The sequence below is a fragment of the Oxyura jamaicensis genome, chromosome 11 (genome assembly GCF_011077185.1).
Source record: "Oxyura jamaicensis isolate SHBP4307 breed ruddy duck chromosome 11, BPBGC_Ojam_1.0, whole genome shotgun sequence".
NCBI classification, from domain to species: Eukaryota; Metazoa; Chordata; class Aves; order Anseriformes; family Anatidae; genus Oxyura; species Oxyura jamaicensis.
Window position 1 is genome coordinate 12636665 of NC_048903.1, and position 19709 is coordinate 12656373.

General features: G+C 39.1%; 1 protein-coding gene across 3 annotated transcripts in view; it reads left to right on the forward strand.

Moving 5' to 3' along the window:
- The first annotated feature begins 330 nt into the window (after positions 1-330).
- The window catches only part of CDH11 (cadherin 11), an 81245-nt gene continuing 61866 nt past the window's right edge, over positions 331-19709 (forward strand). For all 3 annotated transcript variants that reach the window (XM_035336996.1, XM_035336993.1, XM_035336997.1), the window contains exon 1: positions 331-481. The gene's annotated coding sequence lies outside the window, so the exon portion shown is untranslated. The remainder of the gene's footprint in view (positions 482-19709) is intronic.

Consider the following 19709-nt stretch of genomic DNA (forward strand, 5'->3'; position numbering starts at 1 on the left):
GTGGGTGCCTGCGTGTCCGAGGGGAGCTGAGCCGTGGGGTGGGGACGCCGTGGGGACGGGGATGGAGGGAAAAAGAACCCCCGGGGCTCGGCGCCCCCCGCCCGGCCCCTGCAGCCCCCGCTGCGCCCCGCCGGGACGCGGCGCCCCGCGGGAGGGCGGGCTCGGGGGGTTCGCGTTCCTCCGGGGGCGAGGGGGAGGGAGAAGAAAATCGAGAAGAAGCAACAGCCTCCAGCTTTTCCCTTCCTCTAATCTTGCTTCACTCCCCCTTGCTCCCTCTCCCTCCCTCTCCCCTTTCCCCTCCCTCCCTCCCTTTCTAATTCCTGCCGCTAGCTCGGAGCCTCATTCAGCAGCCGCTGCCAGTGGAGTGTAATAGGCTGAAGATGCCGCCGCGTCTGCCCAGCGCCGACTTGTGAATGGGACTTGTCTCCTCGCCCTCCGCCCGAGCGGCCCCGGGCAGCGGCCGGCCCCGCTGGACGCGCAGGTGAGCGGCGGCCGGGGCCGGGGCAGGAGGAGCCGGCGGGGGCTGCGCGGCTGTCCGTCCGTCCGTCCGTTTGTCTGGGTATCCGAACTTGGCGGCGGGGCTGGGGCAGGGGCAGGGGAAGGGGCAGGGGCAGGCAGGTGCGCCCCCAGCCCCTGGCCGTGCTCGGAGCCTACCCGGCGGGTGCCCGAGGGGCGCGACGGCCTCGGAGAGGGGAGGCAAACGTTGGGGTTCTTTGGGGGTATGGGTTCGGGTTTGGGTTGTGTTTGGTTTTTTAAAAAAATAAAAAATAATAAAAAAATAAATTCAGATCTTGCCCCCGGGGGGCGGGGAGGGGGAGGGGGAGCGTTTGACCGTTCTAAAATGTTCCTCCGGATAAGCTGATATTGAAAGCCCCGAACTGAAAATCTTTTACTTGCAGTGTAGCTCCCAGGCATGAAATGGATATGCAGAAATTATGAGTGCATGAAATGAAAGGTACTCTATCCGGAATAAAAGAGGGACAGACTTTGATTTATATCTTTTTTTTTTTTCTTTTTTTTTTTTTTTTTTTTTAATTTGCTTGCTGGCTTTCAAATGCATTACTGTTCACAAGGTACCAAAATGGTATCTGTCTCTAATTCGGGCTAGTCCAAAAAGCATTAGACTCTTGGGTGATACGTGCTTAAGCACATCCCCAGGAGAGGTAAAATAGATCAGGCTGCGGGTCCCCATAAATACCATTAAGTTTTAGAATAAAAGTGCTTCCTGTGCAGTCCCTGGGGAGCACATATAGCAATCTGACATCATGATACAAATGCCTTTACCTTCTATAGAAGTCCCCCTTTATTGTCTACTCTTTTAAATATTCATTTGCTGAGCAGAGAACCGGTATATACTAGGAGATCTTCTTTGTACCATTGCTACAAAGGACAGAGTGGCTGTGTAACACAGTATTTACCTTCTAAGATATCTGTGACAAAGGAACCTCTTTAGCAAATGAGGTCACTAATTCAGAAATTGGCCTTTTATAAGCAGAATGCTCATTTCTTTTTTTCACATTCCAGTGAGTAGTAACTCCCTGGGAAAGACTTTCTTCCTGTTCATTTGTGATGGTGATACAGACTGTGCAGACTCTATCAAGAAATTAAATATTTTTAACTCTTTCATAATGAAACTGTTGAGTGAGGAAAGCACTAACAGATTCAGAAGCAGGGAAGCAAACACTCAGACGTTACTGAGCGTCTGTCTTTTTTCCCCTTCCCTTGCTCTTATACTTGCTTCAGTGTTTCCAAAGTGTGTGATTTCTCCAGGTAGAGACTTTGTTCCCTTTTTCTACGCTGGCTAACCTGTATCAATAAATGAATTTGCTTTCAATATGGAAGTTCTGCAATAATTAATCTGACATCTGCCTCAGTTCTCTCCACTGAGATTTGAAATGCAAATCGATGACTGTACTCAATCCGTTGGATGATTTTATAAGGAGAGATATATAGAGGTACATGGAAGTGGAATTGCAGATGCTTGCTTATGAACAGCATTTTCATAGCAGAGCAGTGCAAATCATGTTGTTGGGAGATAGACAGTGAGAACAGTAGGGAGATAGAGAGCAGAAGGTCTAGTTTGGGGCTTCATGCCTTAACACACAACGTTTTTCTAGCATATTTCTTAGTCTATTATGCTATAGCAAACAAGTTTGTGACTGTACTTCTAAAGCAGTTCTTCTTCCTCTTGCAGAACAGAAAAAAAAAAAAAGTTACAGAACAAAGAACTACATCTTCAATAAAAGAACTGGAAATTCTTTAAGAATATTAACTAAACGGCACCTTTCCTCCTGCAGATTCTTGTTCTTAGGCCCTTAAATGGGATTTTTTTTATTTTCTTAAACCTCAGCCTTGCACTAGAACATCAGGGAATGATCATGGGCAGAATGTGCTATTTATAGACCACTCTACACCAGCTTAAACTTTGCTAAAATTTTAAGTGTTGTCCATCCAAAAAAATCACTAAGAACTAGATTACTTCATTACCAGAGAAGCTGCTACAATAGAGTATATCAAGGGATGAGATAAGTCATTGCAACTCATCAGCACAGTTTCAGAAGGAAATATGTATGGAAATGGATGACCGAGACACAGAACAACCAAATTAAATTTTCTTTTGCATAACAATGTGGGGAAACTACAAAGATTCGAACCATTTTTTGTGATTCATTTGATCAAATGCTTTAAATTATATCATATGATTTCAACTTCAATTAATACGCCATTTTGACAAAATTTGACATACTTAATTCAATTTAGTGTAAGAAACATACGTGAAGTTCAGAGTTGCAGTAGTTTGAGACTAAATTTTTTGTTTTCTCCAAATGCTGTAACTGAAGAAAGCACCTATAAGGTAAATATTTTGATTGCTGAGATTTCTACAATAATCTCAGAAGTTATTTCCAGCACAGACACCACAGAAATTTAAAGCAACTCCAGACTTAAAACTAGTGCCTCCCCTTTCTTGGTGAGCCCCCTAAAATGACTTTGAATCCATTTTGTGAGCTGGACGTTTAGCGAAATATCTTCAGTGTGTGAGAAACAGAGGTCTCATCTGGAATCAATTAATTTGAAACAGTTTAGGACATACTTTCTAGACTTTTTTTTTTTTTTTCTTTTCATTTTTAATGCCTGAGTTTTTCTGTGAGCATTTTAAGCTAAAAACCTGCTATAATTTGCTGTGCTGTACCCATTTGTTTTAAAACAGCACTTCAGTTTTCAGGTCCCTTTTCTGGGCCCAACCCAAAGCTTAGGGAAGCAGAGGGAGGAGAGATGGCCATTGGCTTCTCTTTGTCCATGGGAATCAAGAGGACTTAAGTCTTGTAATTTTGTCACATAGTTGTGTTTTTTGTTTGTTTTTGTTTTGTTTTGTTGTTGTTGTTTTTGAACTTTATCCCTTATCGGTTAAGGAACATCGTCGAATACTCCTAAAGCTCCTTCACGGTACGTGAGGAGAAGCTGCCGTCCTGCGTCGCGCTCCAGGTGCCGAGGCGCAGGAAGGAGGCCGGCACAGCGCCGTGCCCGGCCCGCTCGCCCCTCACCGCCCCCGCTGCCCTCACGGCACCCGGGGGGGCTCTGGCCGCGGCCGGGGCTCGGCGGCGGGGCCTGGCGGGCGCCAGGGGGCGCTGCCGCTCTTCGCTGCCTCGCCGCCGCCTTCCGGGGCGCGCTGAGCGGCGGGGCTGGGGTGCGGCCTGGCGGCGGCCGTGGCTGAGGCGCGGGCGGCCCGCCGGCCTGAGGCGCGGCCCCAGGGGCGGTGGCTCGGCGAGAGGCAAACAGCCTCACTCCCCTCCGCGGCTGTTCAGGGGTTTGCCGCCCCTCTCTGCCTTTCTGAAAGGGGATGTCAGCCCCCGCTATACCGAGAGGAGTTTAAGGTAGAAAAAATGATACGGTAAAACAACAAATTTTGCTTTTGATAATGTTGTCGGGGCTTGAGATATCCTACAGATCCGTCTTGGATAGTAGAAGGGCACGTTAGGCCATAGTGGCCTAATTTTACCTAGGTGAAATTTCACCTAGGAGCTCACAACAGACAAACTGTAGTACATTAGCCCAAGTCATTTTCCAGTATCTTCTAGTACGTCGGAATAGGAAAGAAATTGTTACAACCCATCATTGCACATGCTGACCAGAAAGGATGTACATAACGGTGTAGATTTGAAGTGACTGCAGGTCAAACAAAGCCTAATTTCTGCCTGTCCTGCTCTCACATTCTTCTGTAGACATCCACATCAGGCAGGAGGCCAGGGTTTGACTCAGACCAGTCAAATTCCTGTATAAGAAATAAAACCTACTCGTGACAGGGTGCATGCAGAGTTTTGCAGTATATTACATCTACTTGGACAGATACAGAACCAAAGAAGCTAATGTGTCTAATAGAAATTGTTATCCATGATTTTGATGCCAAAATTGGGGAAGATGTTGCCTTAATTGTACTATTTTCTGTCAGTCACCTGATTTTAGATACTAGTTAAGAATTATTTTACAGTAGTAACTCTTGGTGAGAGAGTTAGTAACTACAGCACTAGAAACGAGCACCACTTTGCTGAGGAGCATTGTGGTGTGAAGAGCAGCCTGAGGCCCGTTAGCTATCCATCCTCTGCTGTGCTCCAAGGCAGGGAGCATCCTTTAGTCTGTTAGATGCTCTCAAGGTGAGTGGAAAAGTCAGAGCTGCCAGTCATTTCTGTGGCCCTCCGCAGAACATTATGCATCGCTGGAACATTAGCAGTGCCTCACAGGCCAGCAGGAATTCAGAGACAAATATCTGGAGCAGCCAGCCCCTGCTGCTGAGCAGTGCCCTTGGGGAAGGAGACGTTAGGGCTAATTTTGCTTGACAAAGGCAGAAGGCCTTCTTCCATAACTGCTTGGGTGGTGTGGTGGCTTTCAGACATCCCAGTCCCACTGAGCTGTGTTGGCTCCATGAGCCATAATTTAGTTCTTCAATTTTAAAGTGCTGGCTTAAGCAAATTCTAAGAGGGTTTTGTGCTTTTTTCACCAAAGTCTGGCAATGAGTAAGAGCCCTCTCCCTTCTGAATCAGCAAGGGTTCATCAGAATTGTTAATTGTAATGCAATGGCAGGCAGAGTTGGAATAGCAGAAATCAATGTAAATGGATTAAAAGAAAAAGACTAAGTAACTGATTGTAAAAGAGGAGCCAGGTTTTTCCAGAGTGATTGGTGAACAAAGCTGCAATAGGTTTCCCAGTATAATTTATTATTATAACAATGTTTTAATAGTTCATCAACAGATAGCCACATTATAGGCAAATAGACATAAAATGCAATTGTGATCATTAAGTCTTGAAGTAGGCAAAATCAAACAGAACTTTGATACATGAATGTGAGTATTAGGAAATGCCTATCTAGACAGTAATTACACTCAATCTTTCATATAAGTGTATTGGTATGGTCTGAGACTTTCCATTGAACTCCCAGTGATTGCATGAAGACACAGGCTCATACACACAAAGACCAGAGTGATTATCAGAAAGAATTAGATTCAGTAAAACTTTAAAACACAAGTCACAGAATTTTCATTGTGAGCTTGATGGCCCCCCAAATTTAGGTCTTTTACATTCCAGGTTTGTACAGTGCTATTAGTGCAAGCTTTCTTGCCCTACCAGCATGCATCTTTACTACCCCATAGCTTGAAAACAGCCTGGCTTAGATGGTTGTGCACAGCTTTGTTCCTCAATTCTATCTTCACACTAGCAAGTGAGGTAGAAATTAAATTTATGGTGTACTCACTTGCAGCCCCTGTTCCTCGTCACACAAGCTCCTAATCATACAGAGTCTATGCTAGCTTGGTAGGCTAAAAAAGTTCTTTAATCTCAGTCACACTGAAAAGCTCTTTCTTCTTCACTGTGTTTTAGTATTCTTCATTTTATACAGTGTTATCATCAGATATTCCATTACATTTAAGGTTAAACTGATGCCATAGAAACTCTGGTTCAACATAATTTTTATCCCAGTGAGGCTGCTGATATATATTTTAAAATAAAATAAAACTTCAGAAACATATTAATTGGTCTCAGTGGTTAAGTTAAATAGTTAAATACATGCATACATATCATTCTGCCAAAGATAAGTCATTAGTTCAATATAAACCAGAAATGATAGCTCTATTTGAATCAGGAGACTAAACCCTATTTCCATTAATGCTAACTGTTTTATTAATACATGCATGTGTCGGCATTGAGTCATAAATTTAAATGGTCTGTCCCTTCTTGATTTAAAGTAATTATCTCAAAGATCTTGGCGGCTGAATGAATAACTGTGCGACTCCTTTCATCTTTTATCAACTAACATTTTTTTCTTTTGTATGTAGACATTGTAAGGCAAACAAAAGAAATTGAGTTTGTGCAAAGGTGGCCAGCATTTGATATTGGAATGCTAGAAACAAAAATTTAAGTATAGAGCAGAATACCTTGTAACTGTACGAGCTCCCAGATAAGGATCCTTGGATCCTTTTTAGAGCTACTTAGTCGCATACCCTTGTGTACATATCTGCAACTTATATGGACTTTATGCACATATATTTTCATTTCACATGTATATATTTTAAATTATTTTTGTGGGTTACTAGAGAGGTTACTATTTTAATCAAGGCAACAGGTTAAAAAAAAATCCCAACTTAAATTATGACACTCAGAAAGTTTATACCTAATTCTTGAAATTAATAATTTTATCTGAGATAAATCTTGAAGTAAATGTAGGACTTCAAATGATGTTTAACCAATAAAAAGAAGAACTGGTCTCATTAGCATTAGAAAACACACTTGACATTTTAAGATAAAATATTGTACTTTTCAGAGCAGTGATTCCGACAAGTAGCCCTTCCTTTCAGCAGAGTCAACCGTATATTGACTGTAGTTAGCTGTCTCTAAGTATTACTCAGTTCATTTTATATCAGCAGTCAAGACAAGATTTCAATGCATTGTACAGGGTACTTTCTAGTCAGAGCAGAAATGTCTGTAAGCTTTCTCTGAGGAATGACCAATATTAACGCAGTTGACTGCTGCCCGGTTAGTTCAGTAGGTGCAGCAGAGTGATCAGAACTTCCAGGTTCATATTGCATGCAACCATCACTAACTACAGAGATGACCTCTCCGATGTCACTGAAGAATCGCTCGAACTTTTACCCAATGCATACAGTGATCAGATATTTTTAAAGATAGCTTCTCCTTCCCATTCTCTTTCAGTATGTTTGCTTGCAATTGAAATTTCAGTGAAGTTCTTTAACATTTCACATTAGTGAAAGTTACTGTTCATTCACAGTTTCGAATCCAATTTCTCCCAGATGTAAGAGGTTCCAAAATTTTGAAAAGCAGTTGCATAATAATTTTATTTGGGGCCCTGATTCAAATAGAAGATTTTGTCCATCGCTGATTGTTGCCATTTTATTTGTTCCTATTCCAGTTATAGCCGGTATAGCTCAGAGAATATGGCTGATTAGTATGCATTTCAATTCTTTTTAGCATGGTTGTAATTTACATAGGATTTCTTTTTCTAAAGCAAGAATGAAATGTAGCAGGCATTGGCATTTACATACAAACAATTTATCCATTTACATACAAAAGGGCTGATTAGGTAGCAAGATGAGTAACTGGAGGTCACACTTAGGATGGTCATTAAATTTCTTTCTGTCTTTAAAACTGTGGAGTTCTCATTGATATAAAAAAAAGTTCATAAACTATAAATATGTGGTCAAGTTCAGAGTATTAAATTTGACACTCTTATATGTGATTTTCCATGGTGCAGTCTTTTGCCATATCCTTGTATTGAAGCTAGTTTGAGATGATCCCTTCCCCAGTTACGTTCCCAATTCTGTACTGCAGTTCACATTCCGTTCATCTGCAAGGTTGATTTGGAGACCTCACAGCTAACTAGGGCATCTGCATGATCTGGATTAAAATAAAACATGCACAGTCTTTAAGGTTAATGTCTATATGACCTTGGTAAGATTGAACCTGTGCTCCTAGGCATTGTGTAGTTCCTGGTTTCTCAGGTTCCTGCATCATCTCCTTGAGTTTATTGATCTTGCTTATGTTTAGATGATATTTCTCATGCTTCACTTTATTAGCTTCCGTTCCCCCTTTACAGTATGCAATCTAATACTCTGTGAACTTCTCACCTTCAAAGTTTCCCTCTTTTCAATGCCAGCTTTGTCCTGCTCTCCCATCACTTCCATTTTATTAGGTACAGTGGACTTTGCTTCTCTAGTGTTCTTTTTCCCCTCGTTTTTCTCCTTCACTCAGCAACCCTTCTCATCCTCAAATGTGAAGAAATCCATTGATTAAGTGGGTCAAGATAATCCAGCATTTACCTTCTCCTTTGACTGTTACTTCTACCTGAATTAAATGAGGACCTCCCATTCCTAGTTGCAATGTAATTAAAGCCCTCACAATGGTCTTGTAGATGCTGTTGTCCAGTTACATTCTGCACACATTACTTTTTTTTTTTTTTTTTTTTAAATCCATATGCAGGTATAATGCCGAACTACTGGGAGCAGTTAGTTCTTGGTACATTCAGTGGCTTCCTATATGTTTACTTCATTACCAACCAAAGTCCAAGGTGGCATTGATACTGTTTGAGTGGTATTAAGGCAATCTTATGAAAACAAAAATGGCAACCAGCCTCATTAGAGCATTTATCTATATATGCAGATACTGTGTGTAACTAGGACATGATGAACTCTATTGAAAAAGGAAACAAAGATTTACTCCATGCTACAGTGATGTGCTATGATTCTACAGTGTCACAACTTAATGGATGGCTGCTGGCCTAGTCTTTAAAAGGAGAAATTAAAGCATTTTCTGCAAATCAGAAGAAAAACTATAAAATTACAATCTTCTAATATGTTTTGAATGGCATTGAGTTGACATTGAGTACCGCCTTACTGTACCCTTCAGTATGTATTAATACATGGAGAAGGCAATGGAAATGCCCTCTTTATTTAATATGTCCTCAGAATTTTGTTGTTATTGTTACCAGACTTTCAAAAATTACTTCTATGACCAGACATGTTTAACCTATATGTTTGTCATTTATACTTTGCTGGTTGAAATTCTGTCTGGTCATCCTGAAATAAAGCAGAGAAACTGTATTGGAATCCTTGAGGTTATTCAATTGACATTGCTATTGAACAATGGAAATTCAAACTAGTTTTGGTTATTACATTATCTAAGTTATAAGCAGAACTTGCATGGAGGTGTGGATTTCATGGCTAAGGCAGTTTTTAATCATACCTGCATTAGAAATGCCATCTATACACCATCATATGTAAGAAATTGCACTAATATTGGTTTAATTATCCAATCAAATTGAACAAGGAATGAGTTTGGCTGAAATAATCAAGTCTATAGAGGAAGTGCCAGCTCTGATACTTACCAAGATTTGACAGTTGCTTGTTGTCATGACCTTGGCTTCTTTTATGTTTAGCAGGAGGTCAGAAAGTATGCTAGCTGTAATTGCTGCCTTCATAAGATTCTGTAGGCCATCCTCTACAGCAGACTTGAACCAGATTGTCTACGTGTATCAGATTTCGATGAGCTGGGTACAAATCTCTGTTTTGTTCTCACAGCCATTAAGTCCTGTTTCTGACTATCACCATATACAGTCTGTGGAACAACTTAGAGTTCATGATATTTCCTTGCAGAAATAAAAGACTAGCAAGTTATTTCTTGAAAGCTATATATAATGGGAGACCTTACAAAAAATGGACTTTAAAAAAAAGAATACAAGACAAAAAAACAGGCCATTGATACCGTGAACTTTATTATGAAAATAAAACAATATAAATGAAATTAATAACATGTACAACAGCCTTTCCTGATGTTGTTAAATCATTTTGTCTACTGGAGAAGAAAAGAACATTGTTGCCCAAAGGTATACCCCATATGGAAATTAAATCCATTTTTACTAGAAATGAAATCATTCAAAGTAAACGGCAGAAAAGCTTGTGTTTTAACTGTTTCCATGTGGTTAAAAGTAGATTATATTTAACCCACAAATGCCTCAGGCACTTTATTACTTCGAGTTAATGAATGCTAATTGTTTCTTGAATTGGAGATCAGCAGCTCCTCCTTTTCATGCTTTTCCACAATGTTACAAGTAGTATTTTAAGTCAGATATGAAGCAGCTCTAGTGACTTAATGGGGGGAAGAAAAAAAAAAAAAAGAGAAAAAAGATGAATTTTTATACACATAACTTCCTTTCTCATTTGTACTAGTTGATTATACACATCTCCACTTCAGGCTTTATAAAAGCCCCCAAGCTTTATTTTCCAACAAATTAGAAACATACCAAGTTTTAAATAACATACCAAGTGTTTTAAATGTAAAGACATGAATTTCTATCTACATCCTCATGGCCCAAAATAATTTGTCTGTTATCTTTAGTAAACCAGGCATATTCATTATGCCTCCTTAATCCTATATCCTTATGAATTGAGATGTCAGTCTGAATGACAGGAATGCTTTTCACAGTTATGCCTTGAAGGGCAGACACCTTTCTGGCATGAACTATAACAGAAAAAGTACTATTGCAAAACAGTTCTTCCATGGTTCTCAGTAGTTCGGTGAAGTCACTTCCATAAAATCCATGGAACTGCTGCTAAAATTAGGTTTATATATGTTGCTGAAGCTGTATAGGGAACTAAGAGATCCCTATACATTAATTATGCCTTCTAATTACACCCTTTTAGTAACCTCCCCATGTCCCAGAAGAATCCTGGAATGAATGAAGAGGAGCATAATTCCTCATTTATGGAGAGGAATTCTTTCTAGCTCAGTAATCACATTCAAGATTACAAATCAGCTGAGAGGACAGCATCAGGACTTGTTCCTAGTTTCTCTTCAGTTTTACAGGACTTCTGCTTGTTAGTGGCAAAGGTGACTTCATCCACTTGCTTGCATTTGAGGATGGGAAAAAATGAAAACCTTAAATCTATGTATTTGTTTTTCCTATTGTAAGAGGGTTCTTTCACCTGACTAGATGATTGTGTGCCCACTCATGCTCCTTTTGGGGGGAAATATTTGGAAAGCATTGAGTGTGATGAAGACACCTTTATTACAAAGGCAAAACCCCTTGTTCTCAGAAGTTCTATAGAAGTTCTTAGTGATATGCCATCTGAAGAGCAGCCTCCAGAGTATAATAGTAAGGTAAATTAACTTGGCTGAAAAATATTTGCAGCTAGTTTCAGAGGGGGCGTTCCAGCCTTTCAATAAATGTTCCATGAAGATCCTATTAGATTTAACATATTCATTGTGTTTTCTATTGGAGCAGCATTTCCCAGTGAGATTGTGGTGTTCTCTGTGAAATGCAAAAAACTGCTACTAGTGGCAAAAGGGTTAAACAACATATGGGCTAGTTATCTGTCTGGAGCTTCAAACAGCCACGTTCTACATCAAAAAGGGACTGCAGTACCTCCTTGATCAAAGCTCAGGTAATTTAATTATTTGCCTTCATGAATCAAGGGGTCCTTGAACAAGCTCAGGATGTCTGGATATTAGAATATGGGAAATTTATTGTTTCACTCCTTCTAATATTCCAACATCAAAGAGAGTTTTTTCCTATAAACAAAGCAGTCTAAAGTCAAAGAACTGAAGCAAAAGCTAGCGTGGAGAGCTTCGGTTTTGTAGGAGCTTTGTGAGCTGAAAATTAAGCTGATTCCCGTGGGGTGAGATATTTACCACTGTGATTCTTTTTGTTTATTTTATATAACTAAATATCTATACTGAAACTTGCAAACTGAAATGCTTAGCTCCTATTTCTGAAAGCTCACTTAGTTGATATTCTTTTTCCTCTTTTTCAATTTTACATGACTTTCCATGTTTTGTTTTGCAAATCTCTGTTTACCAAGCTCTAAGTGGCTCCTTGACCACATCGTGCTTTGAGATTCCAATTGGCACAAAGTACTGTAAACCGTGCACCCTAATGCTGAGAGGAGTTCTTAGCTGGTTCCTCCAGCACTCCCAGCCAAAAGGCAGAAGGATTTTAGGGTGGCAACAGATGCCTATGGTCTGAAGGAGCAGGACTCAATCCCATGCACTCTCTGTGCTTCTCACCATCGATGGCAGTTGTGTTGGTTCAGGATTAATGGGGCAAAAATTAGTTGGCTTTTTTAAAATGCTAAACATAATAGAGATGTGCACGCTGATACAAGAACAGATTCTCAGCCTGCAAAAACAAATGTCTCTTTATTTCTTGGAAAGATTCCTTTGTATTTTTCCCTTTTATTTTTATGCTTGCACTTTCTTCTTTTCCTTGGCCAGACTTTCTTTCACAGCTGGGGCGCATCCCTCTTTTTTCCATGTTCGTGGACAAAACATAACATACTAATATGTCATGGTAAGTGTCAGTCTCAGTGTGCAAATTGTATGTTTATCTGCTATATCGTTTCTGCATAAAAGCTCTCTCATTGCTTGTGTTTTCCTGATTTTTTATATGTATATTCATGACCTGTAACAGTGCTGTATGTCAAACTGCTCTTGAAGCTAGTGAGATGTCTTTGTGCAGAGTACTTCCTTATATCTTAGCAGGGAGCAGAAATGAAGTAGTGGGAGACAAGTCAGTAGGGACAGGAAACAAATGCAGTCACTACATGTGGTGACAAATGTTTCCGAGAATGATAAGTAAGTTATATAAATAGAAAGAAAATAAAATGGGTTGGCGTGTCCCACCTTCTCATATTTACCTGTGAAATAATAAGTGCCTTAGATTTCTAATACTGTGGATCCTTTTGCAAATGAAAATATATATTTGAAAAAATGCTGTGGAAATTTTTGTTGAGCAAAAGGAAGGCGAGATGAAAAATTATTTTAAACAATCTATCCCACAAAGTACACTAAATAGTGAAGACAGTTGAACTTACGCCATATTCTTCATGTCATTGCCATGCTGGTGAAGAGGTCCACAAAGTATTTTGTTTAACTGGTGACATGATGCTTGGAGTGACATGCTCTTCAGTTTAATGTGAAGGTGTTGTAATCTACTTCGCATACTGGCACGCTGTAAAACAGCTCTATCAGCTGCATGCACTGCAGTTCCTTACAATAAAACTGCAGAATGAAGTGCTCAGTCATAAAGACGTTCCAAATTCCTACCAGACTTCCCAAGTAATTTCGTTGCTAGAAGAATTACCTTGTTTCTGTGAAACGTTTGTGAACAGTCTGATTTTTAGTTTCTTCAGCTTGAATGGAAAACTTTCTTTTAACCTTGAAAGACCTTACTTTTCATTTCAATTAACTAAATATGCTCAAATGATTAACGTGATAGTCTCATTCCATATTTTCCAGGAGATCAACCAATGGAAAGGTGATTATTTAGCTCAAAGTGAACTTACTTGGTTGGTATCACAACAAATCTACGGTAGCACTCAAGGCAATGATGTAGTCAACCAGTCAGTATTGCCAAAGTTTTACCTGCACATACGCATGCGCACATATATATGTATACATGTGCACATGCACCCTTCTTGAATGTATTTCATAGTTTTACTGCAAAATCTTTGTTATTAAGCAGGACTGCATGCATGAGTTTATGGAAGCTTTAATTTCTGCCATGTAAACTATATTGTGGTGCGAGTGGTTACATTTGCCTGTGAATGATGTAGTGACAGTGCACATGCCTGTGCCATTACCAGAGGAGGAGGAATTGATTAGCAATAACACACTTCATTAACACTGCACTTTCTCAATCATTGTAATTGTGGCTCTTCCCCTAAAACATCAAGTGGAACAGGTTTCATTTCAACCAAATCAATCTAATGTGTTAAAATTTACATAATTTCCTCTCATTGCATTTATAGAGCAGCAGGAATTTTAATTTGCATTGTCTGTATAGTCTATAATCAAAGTGTTAAGAGCACAAGGTTTATTCATTATGTATGGCATGTGGTGACAAATTTACATAATAGGCTGCATCTTGCTGAAATATTCCTCCTTTCCCCACCCCCACCTTTGCAATTTTGGTTATAACTTATTTTCTATAAACCTGCTAATGCAATTAAACAAGACTTGGAGTTCCATAGAACATCTATTAGAGAGAAGTATCCTTATAGAAATAAATAAGTAGATAAAATGTTGTACTGAAGTGCTAAAGCAAGACATTAACAACTGGACTGTGAGTCCTGATTTCAGGAGCAAGCTACTCTAAACTCACTGCAGTGTGTTCTCTTGCTGTATACTAGAGGTAAACATTTCCATACTGAACGGAAAGATACCTTTCTCTTTGTCCATTGACAGTTTTTATATAGAGTCTGTGGTTTGAAATTTTTCAAAACTAAGTTAGGGTCTAAAAAGCAATTAAGAAATTAAGATGCAGTAAGCATAAACCTCCATTGTTGACTGTTGCTTGCTAAGGTCAACCTTTGTTTTATGAAAATAAAACTGCTTAACAATATATTTTTGAAGGAAGGTCACATATATTTAGTAAATAGAAGGAAAAAATAGAGGATTTTTGTAACATTTGTAGCAGCTGAAAATACTGGTTAAATGAGGAATGTAATTCATCCATTGCTTTAGATACACAGGTTCCTCTAAGGAGTGTCACAAAACCAGGCATAGCATAAGAGTTGTCATTTAGGTCTTTGAACCAGCTGAGATTTTTATAAATGGCATGTGCCGGACAACTCCCTTCTCCCTTTTACTGCCCAAGTAAGGATGTTCAAAACTAGTAAGAATATACATTTATTTTTATTATACCATGCTATGGTATAATGCAACAGTATAAACAAATATGTTCCATGTTCCAGCATGTACAAAAATTCAAGTCATGCAAGACTTACCTACCTTTGATCAAATAGCAGAAGTGCAGAATATATTTAGCTATCAGCACTCATGCCAGTAAGAAGCTGTACGGACAGCTGTTTCAGTCTTTTACTGAAACATTCATACAAACATTTTTATTTAAACATGATTAAATCTTTAACCTGACGTTCAGAGTTTAAGATTGTCATAGTGTATTGTACGTGAATTGTCTTTTAGTCTATGCTAAGCCAAGCTAAGTGTAAGTGGGTGTATTACATGCATGATGACTTGCATTTTCAGATGATATAAGTATAGGAACAGACACAAATCTGACTTTTGTGAATGTTTCAATCTCTGTATGAAACTGGAGTGAAACTTTATTTTATATAGTAGCTGTTAAATATTCAACACGTGCCAATGAAACATTCAACAACATTCAACAAGTGTACTGAATGCTATAAATAACTTCACATTACTGTTACTGAAGTTGTAAGATGAATATGTAGACAGTCAAGTAAAGCTCAGTAGATTTAGAAGTGTGTACAAAGAAATGTAAAGTCATTTGAGACCTTTGAGAGAGGGAGGAAATCCAAGGGAAGGGGTAGACTCATTTAGCAACTGGACTCACCAATTAAAGGGTCCATTAAAGTGATTATGAAGCTGTAACACTGGCCACTTTATTTTTTTCTTTCAGTTTTTCAACAGAAGTTACTGTATGTGCTGCACAGTCCTTGAAAATTACCATTGCATTGTGCTGTCAAGCTCCTCTGACAATGACAGCTTTGCCTTCTTTCCATTTTCTTCTTCCTTGCATTTTTTCCTACCATTTCTTCATATCCATTGAATATTCTGTTTAGAATTCTGCAAGGAGCTATCAAATGGGAGGTTTTACAGCTAGAGGCATGTAGCAAGGGCAAGTAATGTAAGAACAGTTGTCTGTTTGCCCAGTCATATTCTCAGAGATAAACAACGTATGTGCTCAGTATTCATATTCATATAGTGCACCCATTCTGCTTACACGGGCAGTAGAGGAGGGGGCAAGGGAATGCGCTGCAGTTTTTAAATGACTTCCTTTCTACGCACAGTGTGAGAGCTGAGCTCTGCAGAATATTTCTGTCAAATCAAAATCTCGTTTGAACTGCACCTGGTTTTGGACACTGATGTTTCCAAGCGTCAGCACATCTTGCTGTTGATTAAGCATCAGCTGAAAAAATGCCAGTTGGAAATGTCACCAAAGCTCCTCTTTGTTCCTGTCCAGCAAGCGAGCTCCTCCCAGCCATCTGGGGGGAGCTTGCCTTTGAGCATGCCTTTCTGGGTTAGTGAGAACGGGTGTGCTCCAAAACCCAAGAAGTAAAGGGAAAAGATGGAAATATATAAAGAGCTAGGTGCAGTGGCAGTTCATACCAGATGAGGATGTGCCCTCTCTGCGGAATTGCACCTGGAAGTTAACTGAGCCAAGTGAAACTCTGTTTACGTCTAACACAGATGAATTAAACTACCAAGTTCAGTTTGGGAAATTTCACTTTGTGCAATAACACCTCAGAGTTGGCTTAGTCCTGTTGCTGTGAGCTTTCTAGGAGAAGACCTGCTGCTGAAGTATAAACAGAAGTGCACTCAATCTGCTCTTGCCATGAGAATAAAATACAATAGTCAAAGCAATATATCTTAACCAGTTCTGCTGGTACAATGTTCAGCAGTGCACCTACTGCTGAGGGTGCTATCATTTATATCCTGTTTCGTTCAATTTGATATATAGTTTTTCCTTGTGTGTAGCTTCAGCAGCTGTCACGTAGATCAGACTTCAGCTGGAATCTGTGTTTGTGACACTTTTTATGAATAAGAAAACTGTGTTTTACAACTTGATTTGAGAGATGAAAGAGAAATCAGATAAAATTAAATTGTTTTAGAAGTTTAGCTAATGTCTCTTGAATTGAGTAGAGAACTTGGTCAGTGAGTAAAACAGGATAAAATGTATACTCATCGGTTGAAATAGATTAAAATATTCATTGTAATGCTGTGTGATGCTACAAAAACAAAAACAAAACCAAACAACAACAACAACAAAAAAAAAAAAAACAGGAATACCTTTTTCTGCAAACAAATTTACAATTTGCCAATTAACTCAGTAACTCAGCTCTGTTGGAAAAAGCTATAGGTATTCCAATTAGAGAAATGCCTAAGACTGCTGTAATGAACCTGCCAATAGCGAGGAGAAGACACTTCCTTTCCAAACTCCTGAGGGATAGCTGGCAACTAGGCACGGTATCAAGGGAATGGTTCACCTTTCTCTGAGATGCTGCGGTTTGGGCAGGATGTAGACAGGATTAGTTTTCAATCTGTATTTTCCTATATCTGTAACATGGAATTTTAGAGTATCACCTGAGGGTTTAAAGTAACAAACGTCCTTCTTCCAGTACCAACACCAGTTGTAAAACCTGATTTCTCAAGCTCTTGTCTTGTCGCTCATTGTACTTAAAAATTTGAATTTTGTGTTGTATGTCTAAGTTTGCTATCCTGTATGTTGAAACCTATCTGCTGCATTACGTGTGATTCTGCTTTGTGCGCCTTTCTAAAGTACTTCTGCTTTGCCTGTCTGAGGTGACCAGAGTCAGTGACCAAGGTCTGGTTGTGTGCTCCTCTTCTTTCTTATTTAGCAGTCAAACCCACTTTGCATAGAGGCAATTAATTTCTTAGTGTTTCTAAAAACGTTAGAAATACTGATGTTGACAGCTTTCAAAGGAAATAGATCAGCCACACATAGACAAAATATTCCACTAATTTAGTGGTTCTTCCCTTCTTTGATCCTGCTTCAGTTCAGGTGCTATAGAAAAATTCAGTTTTTAATAGATTTTTGGGAAGTTGGTTTTAAATCAGGAAGAGATCAGCAATATGACATTGCAGGCTCCAGAGGAAAAATGAAATGTCATGTAACGGAAATAAGTGCTACAAGTCTTTGTGAGGCAACTTCTGTATTTTTTTTTTTCTCCAGCATGATTAGATTTTATAAATATCCTACTGTGTACACGTATGTTCTCATCTCCCCATCTACCAGTACAGGATGATGGGCTGTCCTCCACTCTCAGATGACAAGCAGCCAGCAGCAGTTAATGACAGCACTGGAATTTTTGGCACCTTCTTCACACTGCACTGACTCTGTGCTCACAGGATAATTATCTCTCTGCTTTGCTTTATGTCACTGAATACAGGACATGCATCACTGCTCCTTCGAGAAATTTCCAAATAATTTATTGGTGAAGCTATGATTTCTCAGTGGTTTTGGGGAAAGGGAACCTTGACTCCAGATGTGACTAACACACATTACTGACTGACGTATTACTGACATCAGTGTCTTGGTTTCTCTTTCCTGAAGTGCTATCAGTGAATTCTGGGCAGGGTATAGCATTGTGATCGGAGATGATAAGCAACTTTATGTATTCTGGATTGAAGCTGAGTATCAAAGGAATCTCTGTACATATTTATGAGGAAAGGGACAGTAATTTTCTGGATAGATGAACATGTTTAAATATAGGCAAAGGGTAAGATCATGGAGGTGGTGTACTTAAAATTTCTGTTTCATGTTAAGTTTTATTCTGCAGCAAGCTATGTTTATGGGCTCCATTGTGAGAACTGAAATAAAAGATAGAGTAAGCAGTGCCAGATCTGGGAAGAACATGGATCTTCTTTGTTCCATATGCACTCTGTCAAATAAAATTTCTTTTTATTCCTCTTGCATTAAAGACAGAAAGAAAATGGATTCTTATTCTTGACTTTTCACCCCCATATTGTTTAGCCTTTCATCTTTTTAGTGTCTGGAACTTTCTTTTAGCTTTTGTCTCTATTGCTCATTTTTAAATATACTAGTACCACAGACTTCCTTTCCACATTCTTGAACTCCTTGAACTCCGTAGGATTTTTACTGTTGAATTTTAATGGGTCAGGTCTAAGTATTCAAAGTGCCATGTACAGTGGATTCCCAAAACTCAGTTCAAACTTAGAGCACATTTATTGCAGGGATCTTCTTTTTTATTTTTATTTTTTTTTTTAAGTGTGATTTCACTTACTTCAATCATTATTACATACTTCAAATTTTGGGGAGTATTAAATGACATGCCGAACACTAAACCGGGTACACAATATGCATCTTTTCCTCAGAAGCGAACAGTGTTATAAGTTTTTTGAAGAAGCCATAGATTACTGCAAGGAAGCGGAGTGAAGAGGATTGAATTACTTATGCCAGACTATTTACATGGCACTGAGCCTAAGTGGTTGTCAGAAGAGTTTCTCCTGTTGAATGATCAAGATAAAGCTACTAAAGTCCTTCCAACTCATTCAGCTGTATAGGCGTTGATTACCTAAACCTGGACTGAACCCACTAAATCTGTCTGGTTCTTCTGAACTGCAGTCTTTAAATAACTTCCCCCCAGTAGCATCCTGGGGTGAGTTGTTGCTTCTGAAGTCAGTTTGGAAGAAAAAATGTTGGAGTAGGGATCTTCTAGTTGGAGAATATCAAAGCTGTTCTTAAAAGATTCTGATAATAAGGAAATAGACGGTAGAATTTAAGTCCACTCAGATTCAGAGTTATTTGATGCTTATTTGATGTCCTTCAGGTCATTAAAGATGAGCTCTATTTTCCTATATAAAATGCCTCTCGTGCTTTTTCAAATTAGATATTACATATTTGATATAGTCTCATAGAAACTGAGAAAGCCAAGGGGTATACATTTGATTAATCGACCTCTTGAAATTCTTAGCTTTGCCTTTACCATTGAAAAAGGAATGTGAAAACTGTTTAAAATCTATTAGATCACAAGGTGTACCCTCTATGTTACTTGCTGCGTTCCAGCTTATTGTTTAAGAAGGTCAATACTACTAATTCCATTCTGATTACTTTTCCTCACATTTAAAATGGAGGTAATGTAAATATTTTATTTCTGTGGCAAACTGTTCCTCAAGAACGTGATGAG